Source organism: Lissotriton helveticus, chromosome 1_1, assembly GCF_964261635.1.
Source record: "Lissotriton helveticus chromosome 1_1, aLisHel1.1, whole genome shotgun sequence".
Classification (NCBI taxonomy): Eukaryota; Metazoa; Chordata; class Amphibia; order Caudata; family Salamandridae; genus Lissotriton; species Lissotriton helveticus.
This window is the reverse complement of record NC_136057.1, coordinates 999,065,618-999,087,258: the sequence shown is the minus strand read 5'-3', so window position 1 is coordinate 999,087,258 and position 21,641 is coordinate 999,065,618. Positions and strand designations below refer to the sequence as shown.

The following is a 21,641-nucleotide window of genomic DNA, read 5'->3' as shown; positions in this document are numbered from 1 at the left end:
AAAGCGGCAGGCACCGCGCGGTGCCTGCCGCTTTGTATATGCAAATGCTGAAATGCATTTCTAGCATTGTGGCGGGCGGTGCTGAGAGCACCGCCTGCCACAATGCTACAAATGCAGGATGTGCCCGCCACTGTGGCGGGCACATCCTAATGCCTCCCACGGGACCCCCGCCCTTATGGCGGGTGGTCCCAATCCCCGCTAGGATGACGGGCGGACTTTGTCCGCCCGTCATCCTAATGGACCCCTAGGGGTCTGCCAGAACAAAGTAGCGCTATTTGTGAATGACCTTATTCTAACTCTGTCGCGCCCGCAGGTTTCACTTCTGGCACTTCGCACCTTCCTACAACATTTGAGAGAGCCTCTGGCCTCAAAATCAACCACTCCAAGTCCTGGGCATTAAACCTCACGATTCTGCAAGAGGAGCTTCCCGCCCTGGAAGCAATTATATCAATAGCAGAAGATACAATACTGTCCAGTGAATATATTCTGGAAGACAGAGTCGTTAACCCATTGTCCACAACAGAAAGTGATTTTTCCAAATTAATACGATCAATTTCTCGTATTTTTTCTGCTGTTTCAATTTGCATTACTTTCCAAGCTTCGTAGTACGCAGCATATATACCGGCCGCTATGAAACGTTTTTGACGCTGTTTGCGTGGTCCCAATATGAAATCACGCAAGTCAGCACCGTCTTTAAGTAAAGTCAAGTGTTGCTTAATTTCAGCCAGTGTGGATTTCTGTAGCCATTCGAGGCAGAGTTTCCCTACACTGTATGTTGTAACTATCCCTGGATGTTGTCTCTGGGAGTATCTTGGGTCTGGCCTGGTCATTTTGAACCCCTGTATTTTGTTCAGGAATCTATCTTGACAGTTATTTGTGTCTGTGGGCCAGATCAACCATTTTTTCCAATCAGGATGTGTTCTGTTTGTTTTAAAATATGGGATACGTATATTTCCATATCAGTAGTGCTATTACTATCAGGTATGGGCTTTGGAATAGACGGTTTGTTTAAGTCTTTAATTTTGGCTAGGCCAAGACAGGTAGTCTGTTGAATGGTGTCATTCAAGAATATTATTTGTTCTGGGATCATACAGGCTCTAAACAATGCTTCTAAACCTTGGAACTGCCATTCTTTTGTACCCCAGATGGTTTTTGTTTCAATGTTGTTTTTCCAGAATTCAAAACCAAATGTAATCATTTTTTCATAACATTTTTCAGAATAAATCAATTTAGTATTTGTCAACATTGTTTTCATTCCTGTCTTATTTAACATTTTAAAATAAAACGTTTCTGCATCACTTGTGTTAAACCCTGAGAAGTATGGGAATTTCTCATAGAATGTTTTCGAGCTGCTTTTAGGTGGAGTAGCACAATGTTCCCATTGATTATAATTAAAAACATTTCTAGGTTGAGCAGATTTATGCAAATAGTGATGGCCAAAGTGATTATAACAGTACATTTCTTCATAATTTGACGAACCCTGTAAGTAATCATGTTCTGTAAATTTTGCTGACATTACTAAATCCAACATCATATTATTTATATTTTCAAAGTCCCAATCATCAGAAAAAGTATTTGGTTTTACAAAGTCACTTAATGAAACCTTAAACTGGTGTGGATATTTCAAGAGCTCAATCGAGCCAAAAATGTCAAAGTCAGTTCTGTCCCATGCAACCCCACCGGGTATTGGATTGGCTGTGACGTTCACTGATGATAGTTCTCTTTTCTCGATGTGAGATGACTTGTGAGGCTTTAGGACCAAGTTGATGTTCTGACTTGCTGTGTCCATTGTACTGTATTTTCCTTCAATGAATTTTCCCAAACAATGCTGCACAGTTGCCTTGCAAAGACGTTTTTACCGCCAGCTTTGTTTCCCCGTCTATGTATTTTTCTGAACGCTTTTTTGTGGCTACGGAAGCCGGTTGAGCTGCTTCCGCTGTGGCTCTGTGAGCCAATGAATTCCCTGCAGCGTGAATGCCATCACGTTGATGACTCAGTGTATGTATCACGTGAGTATTTTGTAGTTCTTTCTGCAAAAGAACTACCTGTTCCCAAAGCTTTTTATGCTTTATTGGGGCACCTGTGTCATCTTTGTAATCGTTTTGAACCCAGTTCTGAAAGTCATTATTGTAGGATTTGACGCAGTAATGCGAATCGCACACTATTAGTGTGGGGAATTCGCGATCGGCATTTTCAAGCGCCATCTTTAAAGATCTTATTTCAGCTCGCTGAGTTGAACAGTTTCTGAGTGATTCAGTTTTGGTAATTAACGGTCTGAATTTATCCAAGCGCCAGCGACCTTTAACAATCGCGCACGCTGCGTTGTAGGATTTTTTTCTACATCGTAATGTTGTGCAAATCTGTCCATGTAGATTACACATTTGTATTGTTCGAGAGGCAGAATTTCGATTGGCAGAGGTTATTCTTCTTCGTATTCTAGATTTTCTAGCTTTTTCATTTTCGGGTCAAAATAGTACTTCACGTCTTCTGCAGCAAGAGAATTTTCCCATTGTATCCATTTTGGATCTAATGCCACGGTACTCAAATTGCGTGGGCTTGTTAATGCCTCAAGGGCTGATTCTGCTGTTAAAACAGTTATTCTTCTGCCTTGGGCTTGGGCTCTTTCTTTTGCTACAGCAGTTTGAACCGCTATTATAATTTTTTCAGTTGAACTGAATTTCATTTCAGCTTGTGTGTACAAGTGTGATTTGTATGCCATTGGTACCGTTTCTCCCTCATTAGAGGTCAGGTACGTGTATCCGCATCTTCCTGGGATGACTCGGATTACAAGGTTGCGTATGTTTTCGCGAGTTTGTAATTTTGTTTTAGCTAACATGTCTGTTTGCAATGATCTTAAAATTTCTGTGTGTTTCTGAGTCCAATTGATTGGTTTGAAATCAGGTTTTATTAATTCATAGAGAGGTTTAACCCTCTCTGCATAATTTAGAATGTATGTTCTTCCGAAATTCAGGAAACCTAGTATTGATTGTAAGTTCTTCAGCGTTTTTGGTGCTTGGAGTACAGCGCACTTCTCGAAGAAGTTGTCTGCTAGGCTTTTGCCTTCACTTGATAATTCATATCCTAAAAATAGGACAGTTAGATGGGCAATTCTTGACTTCTTAAAGTTGAGTTTTTAACCCTCAGCTGCGAACCCAAGTATTATGGTGTTCACTCTTTTCAAGTGAGTATCCAGGTCATCATCTGTTAGATAGATGTCATCGACATACGATAATGCTTCATCATCATATATTTATAGTAACTCTGTTACTCTTGCTGAGAATAATCCTGGGCTATTCTTGAATCCCTGTGGGAGTCGACAGAAGTGTTTTTGCGACCCCATTATTGAGAACGCGGTCAAATACCTGCTCTCAGGTGCAATGTTTTGACAAAAGAATCCATTAGAGATGTCTAATGTCGTTTTGTATTTTTTGCGCACCAGTGAACCTCGGACCATGTCTGCTATCTGGGCCTGAAACTGACCCCTCCCTGGACGCGTGGTCCCAGGCTCATTGGCGCGAGTGTAGGGCGGCTGTCAGGGAGGATATGCGGAGGTGGAGGCCCCTGATTATCTCCTGGCTTGGCAGACTAAATGCCTTCAAAATGTCACTCCTCCCGAGACTCTTGTACCTGTTCCAATGTCTTCCTACCCCTATACCACAACAACAGATACTCGAGCTTCAGAAGGAGGTCACCAAGTTTATTTGGGGTGGCCGCCGACCACGATTCTCGCACAAGATTTTAATGCTGCCCAGAGACAGGGGGGGGGGCTGGTGGGTCCCAACCTCCTGGACTACTATTGGGCCTCACACCTTCGCATGGTCTCAGAATAGACAACCACAGAAAGCGAAAAGGTGTGGTTCCATATGGACCGAATGGTGACGGGGCGTACCATTTGGGACCTTACATGGCTCCATCGGACGGTGCGCTCTCGCAGTGCCTACATGGCAGTACCTACAAAAACGGTCCTTGACATTTGGGACAAGATTGCGATACGTAAGGGCCTGACGACGTTCCCTTCACCGCATACTCCCATCGTAGATAACCCGCTCTTCCCGCTGGCCTGCCATACGCAAGCATTTGCTAAATGGATACAGGGAGGGTGAGTCATTGGGGATATCTTTGAGGGGGGACTCTTAAAGACGTTTGACCAGTGCAGGGATGAATTTCGCCTCCCGCCGCATGCGCACTTACAGTATGTGCAGTTGCACCATTGGATATCGTCGCCCACTATGAGGAAGGCAGCTACCCGTACCCACACCCTCTTCGAACGGCTGGTCCGCTCCTTCAATGGTTCGAAGGGCCTTATATCCCGAACATACCAGATTCTTCAGCACCCGCCCTCCCAGACACTGCACCCATACCAACGCCAATGGCACTTGGCGTCGGGCACGCACATCGCACCTGGACAATGGGAACGACTTTGGCATGACATCCCTAGGGTTTATCGCAGCATCCTGCAGAGGGAAAATGCGTATAAGATCATGACGCAATGGTACTACACGCCCGTCAGACTACATCGCATGTTCCCCGCAGCATCCTCCTTGTGTTGGAGATGCTCAAATGCACCTGGTGACTTCATTCACATTTGGTGGGCTTGTCCACTACTGTCCATGCTATGGAAGGAGGTTCTCAGCCACATTAAGGAGGTCTTGGGATTCCCATTGCCTGATTCCACAGCCACGGTCCTTCTGGGTATTAAGCCTGCCGCCTTTAAAGCGCTTAAAAACAGCGACTGGACTATAGCTCTGCACATGTTAGGGGCCGCTAAACAACTTATTGCGCTTTACTGGAAAAAGGCGGAGGCGCCACCGATTGCTGCATGGTTTGTACGACTGTGGCATGTTCTAACCATTGAACCTTTCACTGCGCGTTTGCAACTGCGGGAGACCCGCTTCAACGCTGTGTGGCGCCCCTAGGTCTATCACCTCTGTAAAATAGAACATGCCTGATGCCTCCCTGTTAAGCTTAGTGCGCTGAGTCTCTTTGAAGATTCTTTGCCTCCGCCCAACCCCAATAAGCTTACTTAACGCTCGGATCACACATAGTTGCTCAGTCCCCAGCACGCTTACCGCGGACCTCATGGTGGCCCTGACTGGCTACCACGACGTGATACCCACCTCTGGACCCCTCACTCGCCTAGGTAGCTGCTCCTGCTGCTGATCTCCCCCTCCTCTTTACTCCTTTGCTTTGTTTCTGTCTTTCTCTTACTATCCACTTTATTGGGGCTTGTCGCCCATGTTTATATTGTTCGTGCCCCTCTCCGATGGGGCCCCATATTGCACTGCTCCCTGACCGTAATACTGTCTCATATAGTGTACGCAGTCTGTGGCCGAACATAACAGGCGTTGTACCCCCTCATAGTGGGATCCCTGCGACCTACGCACCCATCAAGGAACATTTGCAGTGGAAGCGACTAGCCATGCATGGATTGTGAGCTCATCTTTGTGCATAAATGGACGTACATAGTACCTTTCCTACCTCAGCTGCTCCTGCGCAGACCTTAAGTGACTCTACATTATGTGGCTTTTGCACCATGTCCTAGCTTACGCGGCCGGCCCCACAGGGGTTGTAGGCGATACGCTGTGTTAAACATCATTTCTCCCTGCCTCCTTTCTATACTTGGCCTATACTCCACCAAAGAACGCGGCCGGCCCAGAATGGGTTGTCGGCGATACGCTGTGTACCCCCTTTCTTTTCTTTGTTGAGAAAATAAAACAGATTTCAAGGAAAAGAAAACATATGGGCTTTGGTGCGGGTAACAGACACCAATAGGCCATGAGCGGAGCTACGAGACTGCCCATGGCCTATTGCGTGTTCTGTTAAAAAAAAAACACGCACGCAAAGCCCAATCAAAATGGACCTAGGAAATGAACACGCACGAGCGTGTGGAATGTCCAGGTCTATTTTGAAAACCCCTATGAAACAGCTCGCCTGCGCTAGCACTGCTGCGCAGTGCATCACGAGGGCTCGCCCTAAAAAGGATTGTCATAAAATATTTTCAGTAAACCCTTACTGAAAAAACCATCAACATGCCTTTGAGTCTATTTTTTAACATTTTTCACACCACAAAATGCAACTCTAGCATCCACCACAAAGAATCCTTGCACTCCAGCTTGGAGTCCTTAAAAAACACTTGGTGAGGGGTCCTGAACGTCATGTATTCAATGACCCAGGCAACTTACAGTGTTTCTTTATGTTGTTGGTGGTCTGTTATATACAAAAAACAATGTCCTAATAGGGTAAACTGACAGTCAATTAAACATGCATGCGTATCACATTGCTAGCAAAGAAAAAGGAGAACACTCTTTGATTTAAAGTAAGATATTCATTCATCTTATTTCATGATATACATTCATGGTCAGTGGTATACAGTTATAAGCAGCACTGCATAAATTCAATTGGTGACAACCATATAAAACTTGGTGCTCTACAAAAGTGATTGTGGTGAGAGTGGCGACGCAAGTGCAGGGGTGAACAGCATGGACGGCGCACAGTGAACAAGGTGCAAACTATCTACAGTGGGTGGCTCAATCATGTGACAGACTGATATCACAGATTCGGAATTGTTTTTATTATTTAGACCACAATAGGGAGGTACGCCTGTTAATGGGCTGTGAGGTCGGCGGCGTTTCGATCCACGTAAGTAAGGATCATTATCAGGACTGGGTTGTCTAGCTTGGGGCGTGCTGGAAGGAAACTTGATGGCAGGCGATCGGTCAAGATCGTCAATTAGGAAATGAATCTGCAAGGGGGCACGGCAAGGGAAGATTTGGTAGCCGTGTGGTATATGCCATTGGCCAGCACGAGTCCTTATGGATCAGCGTGCCGGCTTGGGATGGGGTCCCGTAGTCTGAACAAATCAGACTGACTACGGGACCCCATCCCAAGCCGGCACGCTGATCCATAAGGACTCGTGCTGGCCAATGGCATATACCACACGGCTACCAAATCTTCCCTTGCCGTGCCCCCTTGCAGATTCATTTCCTAATGACGATCTTGACCGATCGCCTGCCATCAAGTTTCCTTCCAGCACGCCCCAAGCTGCACCTTGTTCACTGTGCGCCGTCCATGCTGTTCCCCCCTGCACTTGCGTCGCCACTCTCACTACAATCACTTTTGTAGAGCACCAAGTTTTATATGGTTGTCACCAATTGAATTTATGCAGTGCTGCTTATAACTGTATACCACTGACCATGAATGTATATCATGAAATAAGATGAATGAATATCTTACTTTAAATCAAAGAGTGTTCTCCTTTTTCTTTGCTAGCAATGTGATACGCATGCATGTTTAATTGACTGTCAGTTTACCCTATTAGGACATTGTTTTTTGAATATAACCTTCATACCCAGTCCTAATCAGGTATATGGGTCACACTCCTGTAAATATTTACTAGTTGGTGGTCTGTGGCACTCCATGCTGCCCTCAAGAAAATTACAAAATGCTTGTGGCGCCCCTGCCCCTCTAGGGGCACCACCAAGATAAAACAAAATGCATAAAAAGCATTTGCAAGGCAATATGGGGCGCTTCATGATGGAGCGGTGTGTAATTCCTTTGTTATTCATCTTTTTGTGTTTTTTTAAAAATGTCTTGGGTTCCCCAGTGCCCACCTGGGGCACTCACACTTGAAAAACAATTTCAATACTTTTGGGGCTGAGGGGAAAGCCCCTAGAACCCTGGGCCCTGCAGGCTCCCCACCAGCACCCATACCGTGTGCATACCAGCAGGAACTGCCACTGTTATTTTCGTGGGTGCCCTAGTGCCTAACTGCGGCATTCACAGCTTATACAAATTTGTTAGAGGCATGGGAGAGCACCATTGCTCCCCATCTGTCTCCCCAGCGAGCCCCCATAGTCATGCTGATGGGATCCGGCTCTTTAACTTTGCTCCCGCCTGGGTGTGGGCAGAATATTTCTCTGCTCCCGCCCGGGCGGCAGCAAAGTTGAGATCCCTGCCTGGTAAACTGCGTGCAGGGAAAGCCCTGCGCTTTCCTAGCAGGAAACAGCAGTGTCAAAGGGGATGGGGTCCCCAGGTTGCGGCTCAGGCCTCGGAGATAGGGTCTTTGGGGCAATAGGATGCCCCAAAGAGGAGATGGCTCCCAGCACCCTTCTCCCCCAAAATGTAAAACTGCCACGTGGGATAATATGTTATGTTTTTTATAGCGTACCAATCACCTGTGAGGCCAGCCCTGGGGGTTTCCTTGAAAATCCAGGCCTTCAGCTTCTTGCAAAAGTTCAGAAAAGATTAGGAGGTTCTGATGCAATTTGGGAGTTTGTTGATGGGGTAGTCGTATTAATTAAAATGGATAGGGGTCATGTGCACCCCCTCCCGGAGCATCTAAAGGCCCCAGGTAACCCATCCTCTGGGGCCAGCTCAGTGATTATTTCTCAGGGAGCCCACCCTGGAATGTTTGTTCCGTATGGTGGGAGCATTTTTAAATCTACTGCTAAACGGGAGCAAATACTAAGCCTGTGCCCAGCTGGCAGGACCTTTTAAAATGCTCCTGCCGGCTGGGAGTAGACTTGTGTTGAAACAGAACCTACATTGCTCCTTCCTGGAGGGAGCATGTAAACATGAGTTTCTCCCTCCAGGCGAGAGCAATGCGAGCTCCTGCACCATGCGGGGAACTGGCTGGGACCGCAGAGGCTCTGTGGCTCCTCAGCGGTCTCCCCAACCGGATGGTGGTGGCCCAGGTGAACACTGGGGCACCCATCTATAACTAATGGAGGCTTCTAGGATGAGGTCCCTAGGGCCAACATAGGATTGGAGAGCGAGGCCACGTGGCCCTTCCTTCCTTTCAAAAAACAGATAGCCCAAGAGTATGGTGTCCCCAGGGCCTGAGAAGGCTTGGGAAGGGGGCTGTGTGGCCCCCCTCTCATTGATATTAACATGTGGCCCTGGGATATGGGGCCCCTGAGGCCTAATAAGGCTTGGGGAAAGAGGCTGAATGCCCCCCCTTCGCTTTGAATTATTCCATAGGCGATGGGGTCCCGGGGCCCAAGAAAGCTCAGGCGGAGGGTGCATATCACTCTCCCCTGTTTAATTGTATTTGGCCCTGGGGGTCTCTGGAGTCTTGTAAGGATCCGCGATGGGGATGGGGTCCTCGGGCCCAAAGCCCAACCCTACACCGCGTCACCTAAGGCTGTGCATGACATGAGTTGCCAGCCTGCGGGGGATCGGTAGTGCACAGCGTGTGGTAGGCTGCCTGCTGGGGAGTTGGCAACAGGGCATGGCCACAGGGTGTGGCTTTATGTATGGTAACAAAATATTACTTAATGATTAAAAGAAAAAACTAGAAAATCACTGAAAAAAAACCAAAGTTTAAAGTAATGTTATACTTAAGTGAAATGATCAGTGACAATGCAACATTTTAAACTAAATAAAACACAGAGATCCATCAATTATCATTATCTCGTGCTCGTCTAACTATAACTCAACTCTTCGCCCTGCACTACTAATTGCCCTACATATTACATCACTCATAAAATCTTCTATGACATAATTGAAAATATCACTGTAACATTTGCACTGAAATTATTGTTGAGAAAAGTGTGCATGGTGGGGGCAATAGTTATAGCTACCTTAGGGCACATGTTATAGGCACTTGACATAACTATAACTGGTGAATTTCAGTGTTTTTGTTTTAGTTTAAAACATTATGTTGTTATCAAACAGTCATGTATCACGTTACTTTAATCTTTTGGGTTTTTCAGTACATTCGTTAAGCTCAGTTGTGGTCCTTAACTATGTAGTTATGATTAGTTCAGAACATCAGAGCAGAGTTTCCATAGGTAGAGTGCTCTTTTAACTAATAACTTGCTGTTGTTTGATAAATCTTCAGAAAACTTTGCAAAAAAGTTAATTTAGCTTAGTTCCTTCGAGGAAAGTTTTGGGCATTGATCAGTCAAGAAAAAAGAGGACTCCCCATGACATTGATTTGCCATTTAATTACCATTGAAAACTTCTGTTGCCGCTAAAGAAAAAACTGCAGAATTTCGCAAAAAGCTAGAACTTTACTCAACCAGAATGCTTTTTGTGATCAGGTGTGAATATCCGTTTACTGTTTTTGAGAATTTGCGTTTCAAGAGGTGTCCAGGGTGTCCTTAAAAGAGTTACAAAAATAGGTATATCTAGACTGTTGGTCCTGTGGGAACATTTTTTTTTTTTTTTTTTTTTAAACCTTTATTTCAATTGCAGTATTACATTTGCGAGCCTACAACCACAGGGGCCGGCCGTCGCTAAAACAATAGAGAGCAGTTGGCAGTGCCGATTTACACAGCTTTCAGCTGACAGCCCGGAGGCCCAGCAGCAATTCAACGTGTCGTGTCGACAGGAGCATAACAGTGGTGTAGGAAGTAGTGAAGGTCTTACTATTTTAATCATTTATGAAAACAAGAAGAAACAACAATAACACACGAAACAAGAGGCAATGCGGCAAAATGCTTCTCATGGGGGAGAGTCATATCAAACAAACATGTAAAGATAAGGATGAAGTGAAAAGTGGGAGGGGGGGGCCTCTGGGCAATTGGGCATGCAATACGAAAATCTAAATGTTGGTAGGAACGTCAGGTCACGGGAACTGTGGCAGTGCCGGGGCCTCCGCGAACGGGGGGCACAAATCTCCCCATGATACGAATTCCACTGGTTCCAGACCCTACCCCACTTCTTGGGTCTACCACGTGCGACATACACCGTTTTTTCCCTGAACATGCACCAGTCCATATTTTCTTCCCACGAAGAAGTCGTAGGTGCCCTCTGGGACCCCCATAGCTGTGCTATGTCTCTTTTAGCCACCATGTTGCCAAGCGTAGCCCATTGCGTTTGTGCCACAGTGTAGTCATTCGGCTCCCATATATTCAGCAAACAACGGCGGGCCTCAGGCAGCAGAGAAACTCCCGTGACCTCTTCCATAATCACATGCACACGGTTCCAGTACAGAGCCACAGCCGGGCATTCCCATATAATATGTAGGAAGGTACCCAGCGCACCGCAGCCACGCCTACACACTCCATCCACAGCGAGACCCATACGAACCAGACGGGGACCGGTTACATAGATACGGTGTAAGATCTTTAGTTGCACCAGCCGGAGACGAGCCGGGATCGCGACCTCTTTCGGGGAGGATATCGCCGCCTGCCAATCTTCATCGTCCAATTCCAGTCCATCACCGGTCCACGCCTCACGGAGCTGCAGGAGCAGATCCGTTCGGTCGTTAATCAGTTTTTTATATATGAGAGATATGGTGCTATCGGGAATATAGCCATCAAGCACCCTATCCTCAAGGGGGGAGGATTCCGGAATGACAGTTCCGGTCGGGAAGACCGAATGTAGCGCATGTCGGATCTGTATATAGCGAAAATGCTCCCTATTGCTAAGAGCATAATCCGACTGCAGCTCCTCAAAGGTCTTGATCCTATCCTTGACCCACAGATCCCCAATTGTACTGATACCGATAAGATCCCACTTCTCGAAGCCCTTCGTCGTCCACAGGCTACCCAGTCTCTCCGCCGCATAAAGTGGGGTCGCGCTGTTCAATTTGTCAGACCATCCCATGGCTGCGTTCGCACTTCTCCACACCCTCACGGCCACTGCCGTGGGCCCTGACAGTACTTTGCAATTCGATTTAGAATATAGCGCCCTGTTATAATTCCCTCCCGGCAACTGCCATTTGTCCATTTCAAACACAGGGTTCGGCGTTGGGCCGTACATGGCATGGTTAATTGCACTCAATTGAGATGCCCAATAGTAGCGCCTGATGTCCGGCAGTGCAATGCCCCCGTCGTACCAAGGCAGTGTCAATTTTGCAAGAGCGATACGAGAACGCCCGCCCCAAACTAAGTGCCTCTGCAGACCCTCTACCTCGCGGAAGTAGCGTGCTGGTACGAGATCAAGTGTATTCTGAAGGGCATATAAAAACCGGGGCAGGGACATCATCTTAAAAAGGGCAGCCCGTCCGAGTGGGGACAACGGCAGGCTACTCCAGGCCGCTACATCAGATTTAAGCCGGAGCAGTGGGGGGAGCAGGTTGCGCTCATAACGTACCGCGGGGTCTAATGATATAAAGATCCCTAAATATTTGAATCCAATCTGCGTTATCTGTATCGGGCATTTGCGCGGTAGCGGGGGCACATCACCAGTGAGTGCATAGACGCAGGATTTAGCCAAATTAATCACCAGGCCGCAATTCTTGCCGAATGAGCTGAGGGCATCAAACAGTACTCCCAGTGATTTCCGTGGGGAGGTAAGGTATAGCAGAATATCATCCCCGTATAACGATATGCGGTCCTCAAAGTCAGGGGTCCATCTGATTCCCTTAAGTGACGGTTCCCATCGCAGCCAAGCAGCCAGGGGTTCCATGGCGAGCGCAAACAGCAAAGGAGATAACGGGCATCCCTGTCGTGTACCCCTCCCAAGCACAAAGGACTTGGAGACCCTACCATTCACCACAACCTAGGCAAGCGGCTCTGCATACAGGAGTTTAACCCAACCGATAAACCCAGGGCCGAACCCAAACTTCGCGAGGGCAGCCCACAAATACTGCCATTCTACGGTATCAAAGGCCATCGTGGCATCCAAGGACACCAAGATGGCCGGCTCACGTAAGGACCCCGCCCTCGCCAGGACGCCATGGAGACGACGCAAGTTGAGCGCTGTGTTGCGGTGCGGGATGAATCCGGACTGATCCGGGTGTATCAAGTCGCCAATCACCTTTATGAGGCGATTAGCCAACAGTTTCGCCAAGACTTTGGGTTCGGCATTTAAAAGTGATATCGGTCTATATGAGGCACATAAATCCCGGAGTTTACCCTCTTTGTGAATCACAAAGATGGATGCAAGTCGCTGGTCCCGTGGGAGTGACCCAGTCTCACGCGACTCCAGGACCATCTCGCGGAGATAAGGTGCTATTTTATCCGGACGTAACTTATACAGCTCGATGGGGATACCATTCGGGCCCAAGGCCTTCCCCGAGCGGATGGAGCGGATAGCGAGCGCCACTTCATCATTGGAGAATTCCGACTCCATGAGCTCCTTGTCCGAATCAGACAGACAGGGCAAGGCGACATCCCTAAGCAACAGATGCGAGTCGTCCTCCGGTCTGTCTGAGACTGGTGCATACACCTTCTGGAAATAACACGCAAAACTCTCCACTATGTCAACTGGGTCAACCACTCGCACTCCATCAGCACGTTCTACCACAGGTACAACACGACTCGCCCTCTCTTTCTTATCCAACCAGGCAATCAACTTTCCCGCTTTATCCCCCACATCATACAATCGTCCCCGCTGCTCCCGGCTCATAGCCTTGGCAGCGTCTGTCACTAGGGCACGATAATCCGACTGTTTAAGTTGGAGCGCATGCCGTTTTTCATGTGTCACACCAGACTCCAACTCTCTCTCCAAGTTACTGAGGTCAGCCTCCAACCTCTCTACCTCCTCATTCTTCCTTTTCTTAGCATCGGCAATCAGAGAGAGGGCTTGACCACGGATCACAGTCTTAAAAGCCTCCCACAAGGAAACAGAAGAGGACACCGACCCCACATTCTCAAGTACTGATCGATGGACTTGACCATACCCGCCCTGGTTTTGGGATTACGAAAGTGCCAGGGATTGATCGGGGCCACTCTACCCTCCACCCCAAACTGAGCATCAATAGAGAGCCACACTGGGGAGTGATCAGATATACCCCGGGCCAGGTGTCTGACCTCCCTAATCGAGACTGCCTGCGCCGCCGGAACAAGTATGTAATCAAGTCGGGAGAGGCTCCCGTGCGCTCCAGAGTGAAAGGTGTACTGTGCCTGTCCAGGGTGCATCAACCTCCAGCAATCCACTAGACCCAGCATCTCCAAGAAGTTACTCAACCAAGACTGCGATTTCGTAAGGTCTCTTGGGGTCTACGATCCTCTGTGCCACAGACCACCGAGTTAAAGTCTCCGCCCACAATTAAAATACCCTCTGGGAGTCCCAGTATTATTTCCCCCAAGTCTGCAAAGGTCGTAGCTTGTAAGCCAGGCGGGACATAGACAGAAAGTATGGAAATCGCCTTCCCCTCCCATCTGCCGGAAACAACAGCGTATCTACCTCTATCATCTAGAGTGGTCACATCAATTGCAAGAGGGAGGGAGCTTCTAACCAGGATCCCCACCCCTCTCGACCCAGTGGTGAATCCGGAGTGGGCGACCAGACGATACCCTCGGCGGTTCATTGCACGACATGTGTTCCCAATCAAATGCGTTTCTTGTAACAAAACCACATCGGGGGAGAAACGTTTCAGGAATTGTGACAATATACCACGTTTGATGCCATCCCCCAGGCCATTGACGTTCCAACTGATGACCCTCAGCCCCCTACCCCCCATCCCAACAGTAAGGATCGACTCCCCCTCCCAGCGAAGCAGACATCATAATCAAATTAAATCGTGAAACATTGCCTCTAAACCAAACAAAGCTTAACAAAGATCCCCAGCACACCCCCAAGAAAACACCTAGAACATATCCCCCCACCCTGCACCCCTGCGCTAGTCCAAAGAACCACCCCAACTTGCAGTGTGCCTGTCGCCCTTCCCAGAAACTAATCTACAAAAAGAGAGAAACCCCAGGAGGAGGAAGAGTTCCGTACCCCCTCGCCACCCCTGGGCTCAGCAAACAAATGTGTTCACATAAGAAGTCAACGAACCACTGCTGCAAAGTCCATTCACTTGGCGTGCCGTAGTCACCCCTCACTCCTGTTCCTGCAGGCCACCTTCTGCGCCCTCCGAGAGATCTCGACGCGCCGGTAAAGTGTCTAGCCAGTCACTGACGACCTCAGGCCGATCAAAGAAAAGCGTTTGCTCGTTGTGTTCAACTCGAAGCCGGGCAGGAAAGAGCGTAGAGTACTTCACTCCCATTTCCCGCATCCTCCGCTTGACCCCCACAAATTCCATTCTCTGCTTCTGAACTGCCTGGGTAAAGTCCGGGTAAAAGCTGATGGTTGCATTCTCAAATTTCGTGGGACCTCCGATTCGCGATGCCTGTAGAATAGTGTCCCTGTCCCTGAAGTTGAAAATTCTAGCTATTATGGGTCGCGGCGGAGCGCCTGGCTTATGAGCTCCACCCGGAACACGGTGGGTGCGCTCAACTGCGAAAAAGTTACTGAGGCCTTTGGGGGCCAGATGGTGCAGGATCAGGTCCTCCACGAGGAGATCTGTAGTCATCTCAGAGGACTTCTCTGGAACCCCAATAATGCGGACATTGTTGCGCCTTGCACGACTCTCGGAGTCTTCCAACCGGCGGGCGAACAAGTCGTTAGTGGAGCGTAGGTTTTGGACCTCAGTTTGAAGATCAGACACGTCGGTTGTAAGACTGGCGGTCTTGATGTCCAGAGACTTGACCTTTTCATTGGTTTTCGCCAGATCAGTCCTGATCAAGGTAATGTCGATCGCCACCGTGTCTAACTTCAAGGCCAGTGTCTCATACTGCTGGCCCACGGAAGTCTTAATCTCCGCAATGGCGCCCATGACGTCCCGCAAGGTCAGCTCCGCCGTCGACGCAGAACCATCTCTGGTCTCGTCCGGTGTGTTGCACGCACCACTGGGGGAACCTTTGGGACGGGTGTAGCGATCCATGTTGTTCGATTGAGAGGCACCCCCTCGGTGCGTGTTCTTGGTCGTCCGCTTATCGCCCTCAGGCTTGCCCGCCATAGTGCGCAACGTGCCCCTGAGGGCCCTCTGAGACCTGGTATGAATGGCTCCTCTTCAGGTCAATCTCCGAAAAGTCTAAAGCACAGAGAGTGGCGGGCCAGCGCACAAGCCAAGCGCAGACCTTGGGAGACTGGAGTAAGATGGAAGCTGGGTTCAGCCCAGAGAGTCTGAAAACGAAACCGAAAGTACCACAGGGGCACAAGACAACCTCCACTGGCGTTGTTGTTCAATTATCACCCGGGTACTTCGGGGACCCGAGTCCCAGGCTGCTCCCCGTTGTAGGCCGCCAACTTGCAAACGGAGTAAGTCCGGTTCCCGGCATCCAAATCAAATTCGGAAAAGAGCATTCAGATCAGCAGGGTTAAATCTTCAATAACCCGTCATCTGTGGCAGGATTAGTGGCAGGATATATGTGGGAGGCGGAGAGGGTCTCGGGAGCCCTGTGCTCACGCGACCATCTTGGATGCGCGCTAAGCTCCTCCCCCCTGTGGGAACATTTAACAAGCATTTACAATGCAATGGTTTCGCCTTTGGAAAAGTTAGAGCTATTGGCATTGTAAAGGACAAATTTTGTATTTATGTGTTGGTTTTGAAAAAAGATAAATAAATGGCATTGTCATTTACATTGCCATTAGCTTAATCTCTCGCAAATGTGACACCTGTTGTACCCTACGGACGAGCTCAGCAGACAGCAATTACTACCACACACACACACCCAGAGCCACACACACACACCCAGAGCCACACACACACACACCCAGAGCCACACACACACACACACCCAGAGCCACACACACACACACACACACACACCCAGAGCCACACACACACACACACACACACACACACACACACACACACACACACCCAGAGCCACACACACACACCCAGAGCCACACACACACACACCCAGAGCCACACACACACACCCACCCAGAGCCACACACATACCCAGAGCCACACACCCAGAGCCACACATACACCCAGAGCCACACACACACCCAGAGCCACACACACACCCAGAGTCACACACACCCCCAGAGCCACGCACACACACACCCAGAGCCACACACACCCACCCAGAGCCACACACACCCACCCAGAGCCACACACACCCACCCAGAGCCACACACACCCACTTTGCTCTTCTGAAATGTTGGCAAATTCAGGATGCACACAATACTTTTTACCAACTTGGAATGGATACTTTCTGGGCTATTCAATACTTCAGTCCAGGTGTTTCTTAAAACAGTATTCTCTCAGCAAAGTGTATTTAAATCAGTAAAGAAAACAATGCCCACAATACTTTCTTTACTAGGGATGTTCTTGTAAATAGCGTTTTTGTGCGGTTCTGCCTCACGGGGGGTTCCCTACCATAAACAGGCAAGAGGCTTATTAGAAATCAAAACAACCTTCCGGTCCACTGCGGGCCCCCAGGGGTGTTGTGCACAATTTACCTTGTTTCTTTAGGGCAGGAAAGAAGATATCCCTAGGCGGGGCCTTCCTGGGAGATCCGGCGGTTAGAGGGACGCCGCGGTGCGGGGCGTCTAGGTGGGACCTCGAGGGGGCACAGCGGAGGGTCCGGGGCGCAGGCGATCCTTCGTGGCGCTCAGGGGCTCCCAATGCAGAAAGCCGGCACGGAGGGGGGCAAAGGGCAGGCTGGCGGGTACTCAGGCGGCGGGCACGCCGTAACTTCACAGGGGACGCTGCAGGCTGGTGCGAGGCGTACTGCCAAGGGAACCAGGCGGTACGTCTCGGAAGGTTGAGCAAAGGCGGGCGCAGCTGGGTACGCTCCTGGCGTACGAGACGTACTTTCAGAGTACGTGCAGGGACAGGGCGCCGGCGTACGCTTCAGGCGTACGTTCGCGGCGTACCGGGGCACAGTGCAATTCCTCACGCTTCTAGCGTATGCGGCGTACGTGGCGTACCTTCAGAGTTTGTGCAGGGACTCGAGGTGTACTGGGGCAGTATGCGATGCCGGTCGAGTCGCACCAGTAGAGCGGGTGCTTCGGGGGAGAAGTGCGGTGTAGGGCGGCTGGTACGATCCAAGCGTACGAGTCGCACTTGGTCCTGCCAGACGGCAGATCTCCGGTGGCGGCTGGGACACAGCGGCTCTGGGCGGCAGAAGGGACAACGCTGTGCGGTGCGGTCTGGCTTTCGGGCAGTGCGTACTTCGGCTCGAGGATTGAGCGGAGACGCACGGTGCAGGCAGTACGGCACAGACTTACAAGCGAGTTAGGGTCTCAGGGCGGCCCCAGAAGTGCGGGTCCAGCGGCGGGTCAGCGGAAGGGTACCTTTATTGTTTTCTAATATATACACGGACAGCGGGAGGGGGGGGCGGGGACGGGCACACGGACAGCAGGAGGGGGGGCGGGAACGGGCTCACGGACAGCGGGGGGGGGCAGGAACGGGATAAAAAAAGTAGTAAAATATGCCGCTTACCTGCTAGCAACTCAAGGAAAGTGAAATCGCGCATCTCACCCCTGCAAAGCACACGTTGGAAATGAAACAAACATGCCGATACAAAAAAAAAAAAAACAACCGCCCACCGCCGCGTGACGCACGAAAATGGGCGGGATGAGTAAAAATCGTCGGAACGCCCACGAATCTGCTCGGGGAATGAGTGACGCATCTCTGTTCCAATGGCTAGCCTCCATTTATGGAGCTAGCCAATGGAACAGAGAGGCGGGACAAAGCCCCAGACTGTTCTCAAAAGATTTCGCCTGTGCGCACGCTGCTGCGCAGCGGATCGCCAGGCGAAACCTAAAAATGGGGCCTCCTGATTTGCCCAGAGAACGTTTTTCTCCCTTGAGCCTTTTCAGTACTGTGGGTACCGGGATTGATTCTGCAGAACTAGGTAATCTGATCAGCTTGACTCAGCTGGAAACAAAATGCTGGGACCAACGCTACAGGACTTGGGGGTCCATAAGTACTGAAACGTTTTTGAAGAAGCTCATAAGGGGAATAGGGTGGGCACACCGTGACCACCAGGGCCAAGTGGGTGGGAATCCCCCTTCTGTCAAAAATGATAAAAAATATTTTGATATTAGGTAATTATGGTACCACAAATCCTTTAAAAAAAAAAAAAAAAAAAAAAAATATATATATATATATATATATATATATATATATATATATATATATAGATGTAACTCACCACCAAGACAAGACTCCTGCCTTTATAAGAATGACGAAAAGCAGACTCGAATTCTGTGCTTCAATCTGAGTGATTTATTTCTCAGCCAGCCAGCCGCCATAATGCTTTTTGCTCCCACCGAAGCTTGATCACATGGCTATATATCCGGCCCGTCATGGGACCAGGAATAAGACAATAAAGGGTCATTGGCGGGCGTGAAGGATCTCATGAAAAATGGAGGGTACATGCGAGGCTCAGGGCAGCACATGGACCACGAAGGGCAGGCAGAAGGGGCAGGAGTAGCAAGCTGACCTTGGTGGGCATGGGGAGGCAGGGGCACAACAAAGCATCAAGGAGGGCAGGCGTGAAGGGAAGGGGCAAGCTAACCACGGAGGACAGGCGAGGGGGGGTAGCACAATAGGCAATGGAGGGTAGACATGGGCTGCACATTGACAAAGGAGGGCAGATGTGAGGAAGAGTCAGGGGCAGCAAGGTCACCGTGGAGGGCTGGCGGGAGAGGCAGGGGCATCACACAGACAATGGATGGCAGGTGGGAGGGGCAAGGGCTGCATATGGACAGCAGAGGGCTGGTGTGAACGTCAGGGGCACCACATGGAAAACAGAGGGCAGTCGAGAGGGACACTGCAGCAAGATGATCATGGAAGGGTAACAAGCTGACAATAGTGGGTGGGAGGAGGGGTTGGGGCAGCACACAGACAACAAAGGGTAAACAGGAGTGGCAATAGCATCACACAGACAAAGAATAGCTACAGGGTGGGACAGCAAGCTGACAATGAAGAGCAGGTGAGAGATGCTTTGGCAGCACACAGACAATGTAGGGTAGGAGTGAGAGGCAATGGCAGCCAGCTGACAATGGAGGGTAGATGGGAAGGGCAGGGGCAGTAAGCTGAACAACAGAGGGATGACAGGACAGGCTGAGGCAGCAAACCCTATGGTCATCTGGCAATGTGCAGGATGTATGCCACGACCAGTGGGTTGAGCACAGGGCCAACGTATGGCTGTGCATTCTAGTGACTGTGAATAGCAGGGTTGTGGTCGCTCATGGGTTGTGGGCCTGGGCCAACCCCTGCTGCACAGTGGGGTACAGAAGGTCGTGCACAATGGGGTTTTTTACTTACTATGATAAAAAAATCCCAGAAATTCACGAAAAAAACAAAGGCTAAAGAGATGTTATAGCTTGGTATGGTAATAGGAGATTATCAAAGGTTAACCCATTCTCTGCGGGGGTAATTCCCCGCTGTGTTGGGGGGCGCGCACAGTGCCTCCGTGCTGATGACGAGCTGAGCTCGTCATCAGCCACGGTGCTCGTGTGCTAATGACTAGCTGAGCTCGTCACGGCCACGCCCATTCCTTAGAACGCTCAGCACAGCAGGGGAATTATCCCCGCGTGTGAGCGTTCTAATGGCCATGACGTGCTCAGCTCGTCATCAGCACACGAGCACCGTGGCTGCTCGTCATCAGCACACGAGCACCGTGGCTGATGACGAGCTGAGCTGAGCTCGTCATCAGCATGGGAGGGGTTAAAGTTACATTATTATAGTTTAATCTGTTAAAAACTAATGTTTACAAACAAAAAACCCACTCATATCACTAGTTATAGTTCAGTGAGCTAACTACAACTTGTGTCCCCGCCATACACTACTTATGAAATCTCATGTTACATCACCAATGACATCTTAAATTACTTAATTGATGCCATCACTGATGACACAGAGAGAGAGAGAGAGAGCGAGAGAGAGAGAGAGAGAGAGAGAGAGAGAGAGAGAGAGAGAGAGATGTAATGTTCCAATAAGTTTGTATTTGCAGTAAAATATGAAGATTTCAACCTATAAGCTGAAGACTTCAAATTTTGGGAGGTGAGGTAACTTTGAATTTAAGCCAATGAACATCAGTAAAGAGAGCAATAATTTTGTTGTCAATTAAAGTCATTTTGTACCCGGGCAAGTTGAGCCCCGGTGCCGCTGCAATGATTTTTCACTGAAAAACTTACAGCAAAGAACGTTATGGTTAAATTAAATAAGAACAGTGCATAAATCCTCTGACCACCTTTCATCTCATCCTCTCCGTAGGTGCAATACTGAGAATTCCAGACAATAATTCATAGTTCAAGGCTCTGCCGCTGACTCATGCGGATCCTCCTTGCTGTCTGTGTCTTTGACCACATAAATCGACTTAGGTCATGAGGGCGGGAGTATCGTGAGGTCATTTCATGCGTGCACTAGGTCTGAAAACCCTGGTGGCATTTTGAAGATGTGAAACCTTCCATCAGGCTGCACTTATCATATTTGACTGTCTGCGCGGGTGGTGGTGCCCTGCGCAGCACACCGGACAGACATGGCGCTGCAGACATGTCTCCTACAAAACTGCATTATTTCTCGGACTATAACAAGAAAAATGAGTGCATGTGAGAAACAGGTTTCTGTTTTATGTCTTAATCCCTATTAGAAAGAAAGATGACGTTTCTGTCAGCCGGAAACAAAAGACGGTCTCATTTAAGAAAATAACAGTAGGTAAAAATATCATGGGGATCCAAAGGGAACACCATCATTAGGCAAATGTCTATTTTTGATTGTTAGAGTTCGCCCTAAAAGGCGATTTCTTATACATAACTAAAACTCATATATTGTTTCACAGTGGCGTCTCTAGAAGTGATTTTTAGGGGGAACATAAGAGGCCACAGATAAAACTGGTGGTGGGCCACCTTTAACAAACAATCAGAAGAATATGTGCACATGTGCAATATTACCTAGCGGGGGTAGTTATAGTTAGGTCTGCGTTTCCACTGACGGAGCGTTTTTTTTTGTGTAC

General features: G+C 49.0%; 1 protein-coding gene across 1 annotated transcript in view; it reads right to left on the bottom strand.

The window, feature by feature from the left end:
- The window catches only part of LOC144771667 (urocortin-3-like), a 201,259-nt gene that overhangs the window by 88,960 nt on the left and 90,658 nt on the right, over positions 1–21,641 (bottom strand). The gene's annotated exons all lie outside the window — the stretch shown is intronic.